Source organism: Phascolarctos cinereus, unplaced genomic scaffold, assembly GCF_003287225.1.
Source record: "Phascolarctos cinereus isolate Bilbo 61053 unplaced genomic scaffold, phaCin_HiC Scaffold_4;HRSCAF=312, whole genome shotgun sequence".
NCBI classification, from domain to species: Eukaryota; Metazoa; Chordata; class Mammalia; order Diprotodontia; family Phascolarctidae; genus Phascolarctos; species Phascolarctos cinereus.
The window spans coordinates 248,802,898-248,820,909 of record NW_027555847.1 but is presented as its reverse complement, the minus strand read 5'-3'; the positions used below and the strand labels follow the sequence as shown (position 1 = coordinate 248,820,909).

Here is an 18,012-nt window from a genome sequence, read left to right as displayed (position 1 = left end):
CAGCCAGTTTGTCTGCAGAGTAGAGCTCTCAAGGAGGAATGATGGGCAAGTAAACTTGGAAAGATAATCTGGAGCCAGATTGTGAAGGGTTTTAAATACCCAAGGAATTTGAATTTTATCCTAATGGCCATGGGGAACTACTGAAACTTGAGCAAGGGAGAAGCATGGTCAGACTTTCATCTTAGAACAGTCAGTTTGGTAGCTTTGGGGAGTTTAGTTTGGAAAGGGGAGAGAGGAAGTGAGGTAGGGGAGACCAATTAGGACAGGATTTAGATAGTCTAGGCAAGAGATGATTAGGGCCTGAACTGGAGTGGTTGTGATCCAAGCAGAGATAAGAGGACAGACATGAGAGATGTTGAGGAGGTAGCATAGACAAGAATCTGCAAGTGATTGATGGGATTTAGAGGGTGAATGAGGGAAGAGTGGAGAATGACTCCTATATTGTGCATCTCTGGGACTGGAAGAATAGTGGGACCCTCAGCAAAAATGAGGGAAAGCTGAAGGAGCTTTTGGCTTAGATACAGCCCTTGATCTTAGAAGGATTCATCCTGGTCAGAGAGACAAGACTGAAGGACATAGAGCAATTTCAGAACAATGCAGGACAGGTCCATACAGTCAGAGGAGGAAAAGATCTCTGTGGGCTAGAGTGCATTGGGAAGGCTGCACACAAGAAGCGGGGCTGAAGCCAAACCCCGAATGATGGGAAAGATTTGGATTTGCAGCATAGATTGAAGGGAAGGGCATTCAGGAGGGAGCAAAGGTGTGGAGGTGGGAAAATAAGTATGGCACAATAATAACAGCTTACATTTATATAGGGCTCTGAAGGTTTACAAAGTGCTTACACATATTATCTCATTCGATTCTCACAAACATGTGAGAGAGGTAGTTTTATTATTCCTGTCTTACAGATGAGAAATTGAGGTTCAGGGAAGTTAAATGACTTGTCGGGGATCACACTGCTGTTGAGGTTCTAAACTAGGTTCAGACTTAACTGTTCTCGGCTCCAAGTCCACCATTCGATGCCACATCACCTCTGGAGTGTAGGGAGGACGCTAAAGGGATGGGCCTGCTGGAGCAGAGAGGGCCCAAGTGGGGAGAAGGGGGGATCAGGCTGTCTCGCTAGTGTTCTCACTTTCCATAAACCGGATTATTTAATCTTCAGGCTATCTCCTGACACCCCTGTTTCTTCTAAACCTGTCCTCTGTATGCCCATTCTCTATTTTTCTCAGTCCTCCTATGACCCTGAATTAGATGTATTCCTTCCACCTCTGCCTTCACCTTCTCATTCCAGGGGGCCAGCCCCATGGGAGGTGCGTGGCATGTAGGGCTGCAGTTGCTGAAGCTAATTTTGAGGAAAAGATGAACACTGGTACTTCCTTCACCCATTCTTCCCTCAGAATCTCAGTTCTCTCCCCACTGACCACGCTATTTTTTTCCCCATGGTTTCCCCCGCTCCAGAAACAAGCAACACCAAATCACCCTCTTCCTCCTTCCTGTAGCCCTCTCTGCCCCTCCCTCGTGGTTCTTGTTGACAGATCCGTCACTGTTTTGATGGTGACTCAGTAGAATGTGCTCTCCTAGAGGACAGGGCTAGCACAGGATCTGGCATTTAGTAGGTACTTAATAAATGCTTCCTGAAATGAATTAGCTGCCATCTGTTCACTGTCCCGGCTGGATAATCTCCCCTTTGCCTTCCCAGCTGGAAACTTGGAGGATGGGCACGGGCATGGTGGGGGTTGGGAGGCCTGTTGACCCAGCGATCTGCCCTTCATCCCGTCGCTCCCGGGTGGTGACCCTCTCCCTAATAAAGGAGCAGGGTTGGGCAGCAGGGAGGGAGGAGGGGAAGAGATAAGCACAGAGGGTAGTTGAAATATTAATGCGTTCTCCCCCTCTCCTCCTTTCCTCCTCCTTCCTCCCCTCTCCCTCCCCCACCTTTTTTTTCCCCCTCTCTCCCTCCCTGTGGGAAAGGCCTTTGCAGATATAAGCAAACCTTGATTAAAAGCTGCCTGACAGCCCACGGCAGCAGCAAGCAGCAGGCAAGGAAGCTCTTCAAGTCCAAAGGGAGTCGCAGTGGCGGCTCCCGCCACGGCCAGGCTCTCAGATGTCCCTGATCCTTTAATCAATCACAGCCGAGGAGGGGAAGAGCAAACGCCCATCTGAGGCGAGGAGGTATGTTCCTGCATTCATTGCTACTGCCCTGGGAGCTGTGGAGGCCCTAATGACACGTTATCAGGGGGGAAGAGGGAGCAGGGGAAGGGAGGGGGAATGGCAGTATTTGGGAGTTCTCAGCGGAGCGGGGCAGGGGTGGGGGTGGCTATTTTGGAGGGGCCTCTGGCCATCATTTCCCCACCTCTCCCGGCTGAGACATTCTCTATGGCTCTCAGCACCACGTGATGAGGAAGCCCGAATGCAGGGTTTCTGCTTATTATCTACCTTCCTACCATATCAGAAGCACCACTAGGAATATTTTTCCCTGGGACAAAAACTGTTTAGTGGGGTGTGGCTCAGCCCAGGGGACAGCCATCCTCTTCTGGTCTCTGCCAGATGGCTGCCCTGCTCCCTTGCTGCCTTTTGGGGCCTGCCATTCCCCCTCTAATCCTTGCATGGGGTGGGGACCAGCAGAAAAGCACAGGGGCAAGTCTCTGGACCACCAATGAGAGAATGCGTTCCCCAGCCTTCTAGCAGTGTCTGGCTGTCATACTTACATACCATACATACATGTGCCATACACACACATACCTCCGTAGCATACACATACCACATATACATGTACCTCAGTAGCATACATGCCTGTCCCCCAGTAGCATACATGTACCATGCATACATGTGCCTCCATGGCATACATGTACCACACACACAAGACTATAAACCCACACACATAATTGTACACATGCATATATGCATACATACACCAGCTCTCCAAAAGCCTTGCACTCACATTCAGTTCCTGTCTCAGGATGCCTTCTGTTTACTCTCACTGAAAGGGCATGTTTGGTTCTTTGCTTCCAATCAGTGAGTATATTGAGTGCCAGCTTTGTGCAACTGGTTTAGACCATGCTGTGGGGGATGAGGAGCAGCCCAAGACCCAGCCCTTTTCTGTCAGGATTCTATGGTGTGGCTGGAGAGGAAAGGAAGGCTTCATGGAGGAGGTGGGCCTTTATAAGTTGTTCCATGAATTAAGGGTAGGACTTACATCTCTAAGAGAGCAATAGAGGACAAAAACGTTTCAGTAAGTTACTTGGTCAGTCTGTATTTATTAATTGCTTATTGTATTCGAGGCTCTGGAGATACAAGGAAAAAAGTCAAACTGTTCCTTTGAGGAGGAGGAGATAGCATGTATACATAAAAGTATATACATAATGCATTAAAAATAAATAAAAGGGAGTTATGGGACAGAGAGATTAGCATGAGAGAAGGATCAGAAAAGGTTTCTAAGGAAGAGTCTAAGAGGAGGCACTTGAGCTGAGTCTTAAAGGAAATCAAGAGAAAAATAAAAAATTAATTTAAAAAAGGAAATCGGAGATTCTAAGAGGTAGAGAGCAGCAGACAATTCTAGGGATGGGGTGCAATGGCATGGAGGTGGGAGTGTCTTGCGTTGGAACACCAACTTGTCTAGTTTGGCTGGATCACAAAATCCAGGGAGAGTAATGTATGAAAGACTGGAAAGTAGGAAGGGTCAGGTTGTGAAGAACTTAAATACCAGAGTTTACATTCGAGCCTCAAGGCGTTGGGGAGCATCTTCAGTTTGTTGACCTGGTCAGGCCTGCACTTTAGAGAGGTTTCCACTCTGGCAGCTGTAGGGAGGGGGAATGGGGAGTGAAGAGAGGCTTGTGGCAGGGAGGCCAAGCAGGAAACTATTTCCATAGTCCATGAGAGATGTGGATGAGCACCAGAACCAAGGTAGAGTGTGAGTGGAAAGGAGGGGACATACTAGAGAAATGTTGTTGATATAGAAGCATCAAGGTTTGGCACCTGATTGAATATGTGGGGTGTGTGAGAATGTGTGTGAGAGTCAAGAATGGTATTGGGGTGTCCAGTGTGGTGCTCTTGATGATAACGGAAATTCAAAAGAAGGGTGAGTTTTGGGGAAAAGATAATGAGTTCTGTTTGCACATGCTAAGTTTGAGATGCCCACAGGACATCCAGTCTGAAATATCTACTAGGCTGTTATGATATGATACTAGAGCTCAGGAGAGAGACTGGAACTGGATATCCAAGGTGTTCCAAATGCTGTTAAAGCTTATTATTAAGCTATTAAGGCTGAATACAGCACCAAGATTTTGAGAACATTCTGTTATAGATCTGAAGTCATTTGCCTAGAAATGGTGATTGAACCTATTGGAACTATAATGAGGTCACCAAATGAGAATGTAAAAGAGAAAAGAAAGGAGAGCCCAAGATGAAGCTGTGGGACATCTCCACAGTTAGGTGGCTGTTGTTGTTTGTCCTTCATTCTGGAAGAAGACCATGACGTCAGGGAGGTGATGCCATGACATGCAAGTGAATTTGGATTTAAGTGAGGGAGGTTGTGTAAAGTCAACCAGCCTCACTTTCTCCCCAGAGACATCTGGCAAGCAACTGGAGATGGCCCCACAGTTTGGTAGCATGATATGGATGGTGAATTACCAAAGGAAACTAAAAAGGAATAGTCAGGTAGGAGGAAAACAGAAGAGAGCAAGCAGGATCATGAAAACTCAAAGAGAAAAAAGTATCCAGGAGGAGAGAGTGGTCAGCAGTATCAAAAGTTACAGAGAAGGGTCAAGGACATTGAGGATAGAGAAGAGGCCATTGGCTTTGGGAATTAAAAGATGATTCGTGATTTTGGAGTAAACAGCGTCAGCTGAATGATGAGGTCGGAAGCTAGATAGCAGAGAGTTTATGAGATTTAGAGAAAGCTAGTAGAGGTACCCAACATAGATGGCTTTTTCAGAATTTGGTGGAGAAAAAGAAAGACATGAGATGATAGTAGGGATAGTGGGATCTAGCGAGGTTTTTTTTTTTTTTTTTAAAGTTCGGGACAGTTGGGTGTTTTTGTAGGCAGTAGAGAAGGAGCCAGTAGGCAGGGAAGGGACTGAAGATTAGAAAGAAAGTTGATGATGGTAGGGTCAGTCTTCTGGAGAAAATGGGATAGGATGGTATCAAGGGTATAAGTGGAAGTGTTAGCTTTGATAGGGAGCAGAACAGGAAATGGTGGAGGATGGTTTTAAGGGGCTAAGATGAGAAGGAGAAATTGTCAGATAAGGAGATAAATAGCCTCTGTTTTACTGAAGAATGAGGCCTGGGGCTCATCTAAGAGGGAGAGAGTGCTGTTGGATTCTTGAGGAAAGAAAAGGGGGTTTGGACCAGTTTCTGGGGGATGGGATAGAAAATTAATTAATGGGGAGTAAAAGGGCCCATGTGAGACTAGAGTGCATAAATCTATATAGAACCAGTCAGCGTGGTTAGGATACCTCTTCAAGCTCTGTTCAGCAGCATGTAAGTAAGAGCAAGGGGGGAAGACGTGACAGTAATCCATATTGAGGTTTGTCAAGGAGTGAGGAAAATAAAATCAGAGAGTAAAGAAATGGAGAGTAGAGAGAAGATGGTCTAGAATTGAACTGGTCCCCTAAGGATGTGGAGATTGGAAAGAGATGAGAGTGTAGCCAAAGCCCTGGTGATGGCCTGGCAAAGTGCTGAGTGGGTGGAGAGATGAAGGTATCAAAGGGTTATGGGAAGTCAGAATTAGCTTCAATAAATCAAGGAAGCCTTCCTGCAGGAGGTGAGACTTGAGCCAAACTCAGAAGATTGGCTGAGAAGAAAAGAGAGGATACTCCAGGAAGAGAGAGCTTCATGAGCCAAGATCCAGAGCAACCTCCCTTTCCTGTCCTACCCCCATCCCTGCTGTCAAAGGACACTGTCCTTTGGGTGATTGCCCCTTTCCATCTGAGATATGGTGATATTTCAGTAATAGAGAGAAGTATGGGATGAAGTTCCTTCCAGCTCAGGGGTCCTTAACCTTCTTTTGTGTCATGACCCCTTTGTTTGATGGACCCTTCCTCAGAATAATGTTTTTAAATGCATAAAATTAAAATATGTAGGATTACTATGTTGAATTAAAATACATAGGATTAGTTGAAATAATTATCAAAATATTTTTAAAAACAAATTCACATTCCCCAAGTTGAGAACCTGGCTGATTGGGTATGGGGAAGGCCTTGAATGAAGGTTAGGCAGCCCTAGTTTGAAAGTGCCAACAGTTCTTGACTTTTCTGAGTTTGAGGCCAGAAAAGAATTCTATTTGTAGCAACAGAATTTTCTGGCTTTCTTAAGGGGTTTCCCCAGAGTGGAAACCCTTTCCAGCTGGGCTGAGTCTGTCCTTGTCTCTTCAATATCACCCCAGTTTCTCCCTGCACAGGAAGGTATAGGGACTTTCTGGACTTTACAAAGCATACATTCAATTCACTGATCATCTTTTAAAATAGCATTTTATTTTTTTCCCCAATTACATGTTAAAGCAATTTTAACTTTTCAAAAAAGTTTTGAGTTCCAAATCTATCCCTCCCTGAGACTATAAGCAATCTGATATAGGTTATACACATGCAATTAAATACAGTACAATACATTGATCATTTATGAAGCACCTACTCTGTGGACAACTTTGTTAGACACTAAGGGAGACATAAAGAAAATTAAGATAGGATCCCTCCCCAAATGGAATTGATGACAATCTTAGATACCTGAAGCTGACAATGAGTAAGACAGTCGGTATGGTCTAGAACCCTCTGTTCATTGACCCCACTCTCCAAGGACAGAGATCTTTCCAGAGAGCTACCCTGTTTCCAGACTTAGAGATCCCTGGCAATCCCAAAACTGGTGGATGTGAGAGTTCACAGGAGGGAATACCCCAGCCAGCTGTCAACTCAGCAGATGGGGATGAGGCAAAGGTCACCTTACCTCCCTTTCTTCCCAGTAGGGCCCCTCCACAAGCCACTTTCCTCCCTGTTTATTACACATCCTCCCCTCCCTGCTCTCCCCATCCCCGTCTTCTTCCCCAGACTGGTATGTCCTGCCTGCTCCTCCCCACACATCCTCCCTCTGCCTACCCTTCTGGGATGAGGTCATCTATGAAACTGGCTCTGAACATTCCAACCCATTGCCCCAGTCCCTCTGGTCTGAACTGCTAGAGACAGATCGTGTGATATAGAGGAAAGAACGGCGTAACCAGAGTCAAGAGACTCCTGTATACCCTCAGATAAGTCTTTTCCCTCCTTGAGCTTCACTGTAAGATGAGGATCATAATTCCTGCTTTGTGTAATTTATAGGGTTGTTGTGATTAAAGCCTCTATAAACCTTAAAGTGCTATAGAAATGTGGATTTTTATTTTGCCCCACATTTTGATCCCTGATTATATTCAATCTAACACCAATTTTATAATGCCTTTTATTGTCTCCTAATTGTTTGCTATATGATCCATGTCTTCTCAATTAGACTGTGGACCAATTGAGGGCAGGGGCTGTATTTCCTCAGTGCCCCTCCCCCAAATGCCTAGACATCCTAGGACAGGGGTGGGGAACCTGTGGCCACGTGTGGTCCTCTAGGTCCTCAAGTGTAGCCCTTTGACTGAATCTAAACAAATTCTGTGCAGTTTGGATTCAAAGGGCAGCACTGGAGGACCTAGAGGACCCCGTGTGGCCTCAAGGCTGACGGTTCCCCACCCCTGTTTTAGGACATTTTTATATAAAAATATTTGCTTTAAAGCTAGCAAAATATTTTCTGTACATTATCTTATTTGAGCCTCACAACAGCCCTGTAAGTTAGCATTGCAGCTACTATTTTCCTTATTTTACAGGTGAGGAAACAGACTCAGATAGGTTGAGAAACTTGCGTGAGGTAACATAGTAAGTAGAGGAGCTGAGATTTTGAAAGCAGTTTTCTGGCCCAAATTCTTTCCATTGGTCTACACAACCTACCTAACATTTTTTTTTGAGGGGGGTGGTGAGGAAAGTGTTTTATAAACTTTAATGTGAATTGTTTTATTTGCCACATTACCTCACAAGTCTAAAGCAGGTTGCAGGAATTCTTCCCTTCATCCAGCCAGAAAATGCTATTTGTTTCATTGCTGAACAATCTCTCACACCAGCCAATGCTTTTTATATGCATTTCAAAGCATTTCACATTTACCAACTCAAAAGATCCTTGTAAATAGCCATCAAGGCAAACTTTCTGATCCCTATATTACAGAGGAGGACACTGAATCTCAGAAAAGAGAAAGTGATTCATCCAAGTCCTCCTAGCTGTGGCAGAGTTGTAGTTCATGAATCTTTGCCTGGTCTAGGGCTCTTTCCATCCCCGAAGCTATAGAAAGTACTATAGAATCAAAGGTTTTCAGAGTGGGAAGGAGCTCAGCAACCATCTCTTCCAACCCATACCCACGAGGAATTCTCACTAAAACATACCCAACTGGTGGTCATCCAGCCTCAGTGTGAAGAGAGATAACCCACCCCCGGCTGAGTCACCTCTGTCCCTTTGGGATGGCTTTAATGATTAGAAAGTTGTCATTTTTTTCCCCCTGAGATCAAGCCTGAATTTATCTCTTTACCACTCCCACTCGCTGCTCTTGGTTCTTCCCTTTGAGGACCAACAGAGCAAGTGTAATCCCTATTCTTTATTCCAGCCTTTTACCCATTCTTTTCTAGGCTTATCATCCTCAGTTCCTTCAACTAATCCTTTTTTTTTTTCGTAATTGGGGTTAAGTGATTTGCCCAGGGTCACACAGTTAGTAAGAGTCAAGTGTTTGGTCTGAGGCCAGATTTGAACTCAGGTCCTCCTGATTTCAGGGCTGGTCCTCTATCCACTGTACCACCTAGCTGCCCCTCTTCAACTAATCCTTATGTGACATGAACTTAAGGCCGTCGTCATGTTGGTTGAGGACAACCAAGCTGGATATTCTTCAACTAATCCTTAAGCTGCAGCACACGATATTCCACAGACTCTCTGACAGAGCTAAGTGTAGGACTGTCACCTCCCTACATGTAGAAGCTTGGCCTCTCTTAATGCATCCCAAGATCATGTTAGCTGTTTTGTCTGCCACATGACACTGCTCATTCATGTTATGCTTGCAGCCCACTAAGACCTACAGATCTTTTTCAGACAAATTCCATTTTAACTAATCCTGCCTAGTCTTGTCTTTGTGAGGTTTTGATTTTTTGAGCCCATGTCAGACTTGACATTTGTCATTATTGAATTTCATCTTATTAGATTCAGGGTCCAACAGATCAAGATCTTTGGAGATCCTTACTTCGTCAGATAGTGTGTTAGCTATCCTTCTAAATTCTATGCCATCTGTAAACTTGATGAGTGTGCTTTCTGTGCCATCAGACAAGTCACTGGGGGTAAAAATGTTAAATAGCTAAGCACAGATCCCTGGAGTACTGACTGGAAAGACCCACCAAGTCATCGTTGAGCCGTTAATGACTACCGTCTAAGTCTGGCTGTTCAGCCAGTTCTAAATCCATCTAATTGTATTATCATCTAATCCACACCACTACTTCTTTTCCACAATATGAAATACTTTCTCTAGAGCCTTGCTAAAATCTAGGTAAACTATGTCTATCACAATGTCCTGATATGTTAGTTTAGTATAAGCCTGTCAAAAAGTGAAAGACGGTTAGACAGGTTTGAACTGGTCTTCATGAAGACGTGCTGACTTTTTGTAATGACCACTTCCTTTTGTGGCCATTTTGAAATTATCTGACCTAGAATTTTACCAGGGATTGAATTCAAGCTTATTAATGTATATAGTTCATAGACTCAGTTCTTTTATCTTTTTGGAAATTGTCACATTTGCTCTTTCCTAGTCTAGCAGTACCTCTCCCTTGTTTCTGTTATCTTTAAAGCATCCCTGACTGTGGCTAGTAATTCCATCAGTCAAGCAATGAGCAGTATTAAACACCTATTGTGTACCAGTCACTGGAGATTCAAAGATAAATGAAACAGTCCTTGCCTTCAAGGAGTTTATATTCTATGGAGCAGATAACATGTACATATACAAGTATATATAGCATATATATAAGAGATATAAGTTATTTTGGTGGGGCAGCCATGGAGCTCACAAAAGGGTTAGTGACATTTGAGATGATTTTGAGGGAAACTAGGAATTCTAAGAGGTAGAGGTAAGGAAAGAGTACATTCTAGGCATGGGGGAACCATGCCTTTGCAAAAGTGTGGTGATAGAAAATGAAATGTCATATGCAGGAAATAGGAAGTAGGGCTAGTTTGGCTGGGGGTAGAATACATGAGCAGGGATAACATGCATTAGCCTGGAAAGAGAAGCTGGAGCCAGATTATGAAGGGCTTTAAATGGCAGAGAGCTCTATTTCATCCTAGGGGTATCAGGGAGCCACTGGATTTTTTTGAGCTGGGGAATGGTGGGATCAGACTTACACATTCAGACTGTCACTGCCACCTCTGTGGTTGGGGGTTGGGTAGGAGAGGGGAGAGACTAGAGGAAGGGAAACCAGTGAGAAGGCTATTGCAAAGGTCTAGGGGAGGGGTACTAGAGGTGCTAGGATGATGTCCAAATGAGTGGAGAGGAGTCAGTGGATATGGGAGATGTTGTGGAGGCAAGACTTGGCAACTGGTTGGATATGTCTGGAGAGGGAGAGTGATGAGTTGAGGATGACTCTGAGGTTATTACTAAGGTGACTGGAAGAATGAGAGTGCAGTGCCCTTAATAGGAAGAGGAAAGTTCAGAAGAGAGTTGGATTTGGACTATAAAGATGAATTCTCTTCTGTCCATGTTGAATTTGGGATACCTACAGGACATCCAGTTTGTAATGCCAAGTAGATTTTTGGTAACGCAGAACTGGAGCTCAGGAGAAAAATGAGAGCTGGATATATAAACATGGGAATCACCTGCACAGAGATCATAATTTAACCTGTGGATGCTGATGACTTCTAGCAGTTCCTTCAGTATCTAAGACTATTGGCTCATCTCTGCCAGAGGACTCGAATTCACCAAGGGCAACCATGTGCACTCTTCCTATCTCCTTATTTCTTTGGGATTACCAGCTCTCACTTAGCTATTTTTGTTCTATTTCCAGTGCAAAGGTCATCTTCCTTGGCAGAGTAAACAGAAGGAAAATCAGATTTGAACAACCCTATTTTCTTTCTGTTGTCTGTTATCTTCTGATCCACCTCTGAACCTGGAGTCAGAAAGACCTGAGTTCGAATCCATCCTCAGACACTTACTAGCTGTGTAACTCTGGGCAAATCACTTAACCTCAGCCTGCCTCAGTTTTCTGAACTGTAAAATGGATGTAATAACAGCACCCACCTTGCAGGGTTCTTGTGAGGATCAGATGAGAGTATTTGTCAAGCTGTTAGCATAGTGCCTGGCACATAGGAGACACTGTATAAATGCATGCTCCTTTCCTTTTCTTTCCCCTCGTGCAGTAGTCCTGCCTCTTCTCTGAATTTCCTCTTTTCCTTAATATAGCAAAAAAGCCATCAACCCAACAACCCCTTTTTAGTTGTCCGTAGCTGTCCTTGCCAGCCGCAACTCATTTTGAACTTTAGAACGTGTCACTGTTTTCACAGCACAGTGATACACTCTTATCCTTTTGTTGCATTACTTGTTCTTGCTTCCATTTTGTGTATGTATTAAAAAAACAAAACAAAACTAAGTTGATTGGTGAGTTCCCGGTGCATCCACATAGTAGGTCTCTTCAGACAATTCCTGGTTTTCCTTTTGTTTCTTCAGCATTTCATTCTTACTTCGGTGGAATTTTCATCAATGAGATTCTGCCTATTCTTCCTCTAAATCTTTTGAAATTTGCTTTCCAAAAATCTAGGGTTTGAGCCAGTCAATAGATGTTTATTAAGAGCCTGCTATATGCCAGGCATTTTGCTAGGCACTGGGGATAAAAAAAAAAAAAACAGCTTAAGATGGTACCTCTTTATCAGGAAGCTCACAATCTAATAAGGATAATAATGACTTGCAAACTACTATGTACAAATAAGATATGTACAGGATAAAATGGGATAATCAGCAGCAGGAAGATATACTATGAGTACATTGGATTGAGAAAGGCTTCTTAAGAAAAGTTGAATCCAAGCTTCCTTTTTATTTACAAAGTCTAGGAGGGAGTGGTCACTTTCCCCCAAGATTCCCAACCTCCACACCCCAGCAATCAGTTCTTCCTCTCTGTTAGTAAAAATCCAGAGCCAATGGAAAATTTCCTTGTTGTTTCCTTCCTCTTTTGAAAGATGAAATTATCATTAAGACAACTTAAAAAATTATTAGCCACTCTGCTTTTGGCAAAGAGAGAGTTCCAGCAGATGGCTGGGTAATTGAAGTTCCATATCACTACTATAGCATGCCTCCTCTGTGCTGGGCTCATGATCTGCTTTCCAAATTCTTCTGCATCTTCTTTTTGCTCAGGTGGTTTGTAGTATATGTCACTGATGACGTCCCTTCTGTTTTTTTCTCCCTCCTTTGATGTTCACCCAAAAGCTTCCATATTCAGGTTTAGATTTCATCAGCTCAGTACACTTTCTTAATGTAGTTACTCCTAATGCCATTGTCCCACACTCACACCCATCTTGTTTCTTTTGAATAAGCCTTACCTATCCAGAGCCATATTCTAGTCATGGGTTTTATCCCACCACTTCTCAGTAGCACCAATGAGAGAGGGCTTTCCATCCTTGTGTTAGAACTTCTAACATTCATGGTAGTTTGGGCCGGTAAGGAGCCAGAGCCCTAAAGAATATGACTCAACTAAGATCACATGGGTGGAAGGCTGTCTGTTGTAGAAGGAACACATTGGACCTAATGTCAGGGAAACTATGAGTTTGAATCTTGACTCCATCACTTACTGACTGCATCATTTGGCAGACCATTTGACTACTATGAGCCTTGGTTTCCTCCTCTATAAAGTGGAGATAATGCCTATTGTACCTCACAGGGTTGTTGTGAGGATAAAATGTGATCATGTTTGTGAAGCAAACCTTATAGCGCTATCTACAAGGGTTAGGTATTAGTGGAAGAGTGGATGAGTCTCCCAGCCCCAGGAATCCTCATTTCCTGCCTGGTACTCTTTCCTCTACAACATGAGAGGTACCTACTTTGGTTTCTCTTTAAGCTGTGGTCTCAGACAGACTGCCTTCTGGGGGATGGGGAGAGGAGAGGAAGAAAGAGCTGTGACTGTAACCACAAAAGTTGAGGGGCTCTAGGCGTCTTGAGGACAGACAGAAAAAGAGTCAGACAGAGAAAGGTAGGAGGTTGGTAGGAAGTAGTGTCTCTGACTGGTTCAATGAGTCAATTAGTAAGAGCCCTGGCCTATGATCTTGGGCTTACTCCTCATGTGGGCCCATTAGTTTTGTTCTGACTTCCAGACCTGGGCTTTAATCCTAACCACAGACTGTACCCCTAACTCCAGCCAGATGCCTTTCAAGGGTACCCATTGAGCACAATGGAGAGATTATGGGTGGCTCAGTGCAATACATTCTGATTGCTAAGAATGCAAGTCCTGGTAAGTGGAGGTCAAGAATGCAATCTTCTTATGTGAATTATGGAGCATATGGCAGAATTCCTGAAATGAGAGGAAGCATCTGACCATGTAAGACAGAGGTTCATAATGTGAGGTCCACAAACCCCCAACAGGTCCATGGATGGATCTTGGAATTTTTAATGTTTTGATAACCATAATATTCAATATGATCGGTTTCCTTTGTAATGCTATGTATTCATTTTATGAATTTAAAAACATTTGGAGAAAGGAGGTCCATAGATTTCACCAGACTGCCAAAGGGGTCCAAGCCACCAAAAAAGAGTTACGAACCTTTAATTAATGAGGAGGAGAAGGATAGGGACACAGGAAGAGGTCACAGACTTTTTTTAGGAAGCTAAGGGCTTGTCATCTGTAGAAGAAACAGCAATTTCCTAGGAATAAACCTTGCTGCAGGCAGCATTTCTGCCCGTTTCCCTTTCTCCTTCCCCTCCATCTGTCACCTGGAGTGCTTCTCTGTGACCCAGCTTCACCCACCGTGATGGCCTCATGATTGCTCCAGCTCAGCCTCTCCTTGTTAGGAACCTCAGGAGGGCAGCAGCAGCAGCAGCAGTAGGCAAGAGGATAAAAGAAGCATTGGTGACCTGGTTATAGTTCAGCATTTGGTACGAAAAACATCTTTCTCTGGATGCTGAGATAGAACCACTCAGCTTTGTAATTGCCTTTCATCAGCTGATAGCCAGCCCTTTTCTTTCTCCACCTGTCCCATCCCCTGCAGGTGCCTGGAAGACCCTCAGGGTGCACCTGGAAAACACTCAGGAATATTTGTGTGTGTTCCTCCCCTGCCCCCAAAGCATACATGTATAAGCTACCTCCAAGGTGGGACCGCATACCCAAGGGGCTGTCCTATACCAGGGGCCCTGAGGATAGAGAAGTGTGGTATAGAGGAAAGAGTGTTTGGGAACCTGGGGACCTGGATTGAAATCCAACTTTGCCACTTGTTACTTGGACAAGTCACTTATACTCTGTAGGTCTCAGTTTCTTTCTTTGTAAATAAAAGGATTTTAGACCAAGGATTCTCAATCTGTGGTCACTGGATCTCCCTCAAGACACCTGTGAATAGATTTCAAGGGGGTCCATGAACTTGGATGTGAATATATGTGTGTGTCTCTGTGTGTATATATACACATACACAGACTCATATAATTTTCACCAACCTCCAACTGAAATTTAGTATTTCTTTTAATTATTGAAAAATATTATTCTGAGAAGGGATCCATAGGTTTCACCAGATTGCTGAAGGGGTCCGCCACACACAAAAAAGCTTAAGAACCCCTCACGTAGATAACTTGCAAAGTGGCTTCCAGCTCCAAATCTACCCTCTAAGTGTCCTTGCTCTCTAGCTCAGAAAGGTTTTCTGAATAACCTAAGCCATCTTGGCCTGATAGGCAACTCTGTGGAACTGTGATTTCCCCAGCGTCAGTAATTTCCTCCACCACTAGAAGTCCCAGTCAGGATGTGAACCGATAGAGAAGCCCAAAGCAATTGCTTAGGGCCTACGGAAGTTAAGTGACTTATAGGATTACACAGTGAGTGTGTGGGATGTGAATCCAGGCTTCTCCTCTACAGAGATACTCTGCAGCCATACCCTCGAAAATATCTGAAAGGGGAAGCAAGTTCAGTGGAGTCTGATGGCAACAGCACCTGCCTATCACCTCCATCTGCAGCCCAGAAAGGGACCAAAAAGTTCTGATGAGAAACTGCATCCTGGAGGTACAGAGGAAGGCAGGGACAGTGGCCAAGATCCACATCCTGATTTGTTGATTCATTAAACAAGCATTTATTGGCCACTATTACGTGCAGGTCTCTGTGTTCTAGGGGGATGGAGAGAAAGGAAAGGAAGAAGGAAGGAGAGAAAGAAAGAAGGAAGGAAAGGGAGAAGAAGAAAGAATGAAGGGGAAAAGGAAAGACCTGCCCTCAAGGAGGTTACAATCTAGTAGAGGAAAATGACATAATATCTAGCTTTTATGTACATTATCATAACAACTCTGTAGGGAGGGCTGTGTAAGCAGTAGAGGCAGTTGTGGTGGAGAGGACCAGGCTGGACTGGGATCAGCCATTGACTTGCTGTGTGACTTGCAACAGTCACTTTCCCACTATGGGCCTCCGTTTCCCCATCTCTGAAATGGGAGAGTGGGACTAGCCAATCTTGAAGGTCCCTTCTAAGAATAATGATCCAGAGGCTACATTTGATGGTGTCTCCCTCTTATAGATGACAAACACTGAGATGCAGTGTCAAATAGCTGCTTGTCAGAAGGAGGAATTGAAGCCAGCTCTTCAGAAATCCAACGCCCTTCCTGATTTGCCATGGTGACTTTCCAGAGATGAAGCAAATAACCTAGTACGAGTCAAAAGAAGTGGCAAGGCAACATAGCAGATGGGGGGGGGCAGCTTTGGTGACAGGAAGACCTATATCCAATGCCCTCTTGGACCCCTATGGACTTTGTAACTAAGAACAAGTTGGAACCTCTTAGCACTCTGGGCATTCTCCAAGACTGCACACCAAGAGAGCCTTACACCAATGAAATCATGAGTATAAATCACTTTTCTCTTCCTCCCCAAAAAGGCAATGGGTGATGATTAATAAAGAGAGTTCAGGAGAAAGAGAGATGATTCCTGGCTCTAGGGATCAGAGGAAGGTGCTTGGAAAGGGAGGCCCTTGAGCTGGGCCGACATCAGAGGATCTGAGTTGAAGTTCCAATTTTGCCACTTACCTGCTCTAGGCCTCATTTTCCATACCTCTAAAGTAATGGTAAAATATCATCTCCTTGGCACATACCTTACTTTTATGTTTATATCTCCAGGACATAGCACAATGCCTAGCACACTGTAGGCAATTAGTACATGTTTGTTGCTTTGAACTGAATTGACCAAGTTGGACTAGATCTCAAAGGCCCTTTGAACTCTGAATTCTAAGGGCCAATGATCCTACTCAGGTTCCTTCTTTTTTTTTTTTAATAATTAATTTATTTATTTTTGGTTTTCAACATTCACTTCTGAAAGATTTTGAGTTTTAAATTTTCTCCCTTTCCTTCCCCCTCCCCAAGATGGTGTGCAATCTGATGTAGGCTCTACTTATATATTCATATTAAGCATATTTTCCCATTAGTCATGATGTAAAGCAGAATTAGAACTAATGGGAGGAATCACAAGAATGAAGCAATAAAACAAAGCAACAAAAGAAAAGGAGAGCAAATAGTATGCTTCCATCTGTATTCAGACTCCAGAGTTTTTTGTCTGGATGTGGATAGCATTTTCCATCATGAGTCTTTTGGAGTTGTCTTAGATCCTTGCATTGCTGAGAAGAGCCAAGTCTGTCAAAGTCAGTCATCGCACAATGTAGCTGTTACTGTGAACAATGTTCTCCTGGTTCTGCTCATTTCACTCAGCCTCAGTTCATATGAGTCTTTCCAGGTTTTTCTGAAGTCTGTCAGGTTTCTTCTCTTAACCCAAAATATCTCCTGTCTTTGGAGTAAAATAAACTTGTCCTTGGGGCTGTAGCCAATATTTCACAGCTTAAAGGAACCAGGGAAATCAACATGGTATCCAGGTAGGTTTTGACCACAAACAGAAAGAAACAAGGAAAATGTGGGTTATATTCTGAGCCATCTCTGTCCTGAGGCATTAGAAGCTTGAACACCAGTTTCTTATGTATCCCAAAAGGATAGGAACTGGACCTGTGATATAAGTAATACAGGGAACTTTTAGATGAAGAAGACCATCTCTATTAATGCAGTTTGACATTTTCTCTGCAGCTTCTGTTCTAGAGCTTCCCACGACAGTAAGGGGTTAAGTAAGTTGCTGAGGGTCACATAGCTAGTATGTGTTGGAGGTGGGACATTAGCTCAGGTCATCTTGGCTCAGAGGACAGCTCTCTGTCCACTACACCACACTGAATTTCACTGGTCCAGTAGCTAGTACAAAAGTCGTGTGTGTCATGGTGGTGATGTTGGGAACAGCAGAGAATAGGAGGGGAGAGGGTGGAAAAGAAGAGGTTTTGAACTTTGACATGTGAACAAGAAACAGAGAAGGTAAAAGGTGAAATTCTGAGGTTTAGATATTGGACTCAGAAAGGATAGGGCGATGACTGTGTCATCAGTTTGGACAAAGAAAAGGCAGGCCAACCAGCTGAGGGAAAAGAGGGTGGCACAGCCCCCAGTGCCTCAGGCATCAAGCCGCTCCAGCCACAAAGGGTGAAAGATGAAAGATGGAGTGGGGAAGGTGCCAACATCCTTAATTGAAATCAAGAGGTTGGTGGAATAGAGCAGTAATCAGGTTGGTCAGGGCAGATAGTTTGCGGTAGGCATCATTCTCCCACTTCCTATCAGTACTGAAGCCCATTAGGCAGGATCTGGGTGCCACATTCTCCTCATTAAGGCAGTATAGCTTGTCTGTCAAAGATGCTTTATGGGGAGACGGCGCTATGCCCCAAATAGTCTGTGTATGTAATCCTGACATCATATGC

General features: G+C 44.0%; 1 protein-coding gene across 9 annotated transcripts in view; it reads left to right on the top strand.

Annotated features, from left to right (window-relative positions):
* RAI1 (retinoic acid induced 1) overlaps nt 1-18,012 on the top strand; it is a 313,777-nt gene that overhangs the window by 216,140 nt on the left and 79,625 nt on the right. For 6 of the 9 annotated variants that reach the window (XM_020967328.2, XM_078152975.1, XM_020967332.2 and 3 more), the window contains one exon: nt 1,979-2,169. The exons of 1 other annotated variant lie outside the window; for it this stretch is intronic. The gene's annotated coding sequence lies outside the window, so the exon portion shown is untranslated. Of the gene's footprint in view, nt 1-1,968; nt 2,170-18,012 lie in introns of all 9 variants that reach the window. 2 more of the 9 variants (XM_020967329.2, XM_020967334.2) reach the window with 1 other exon arrangement.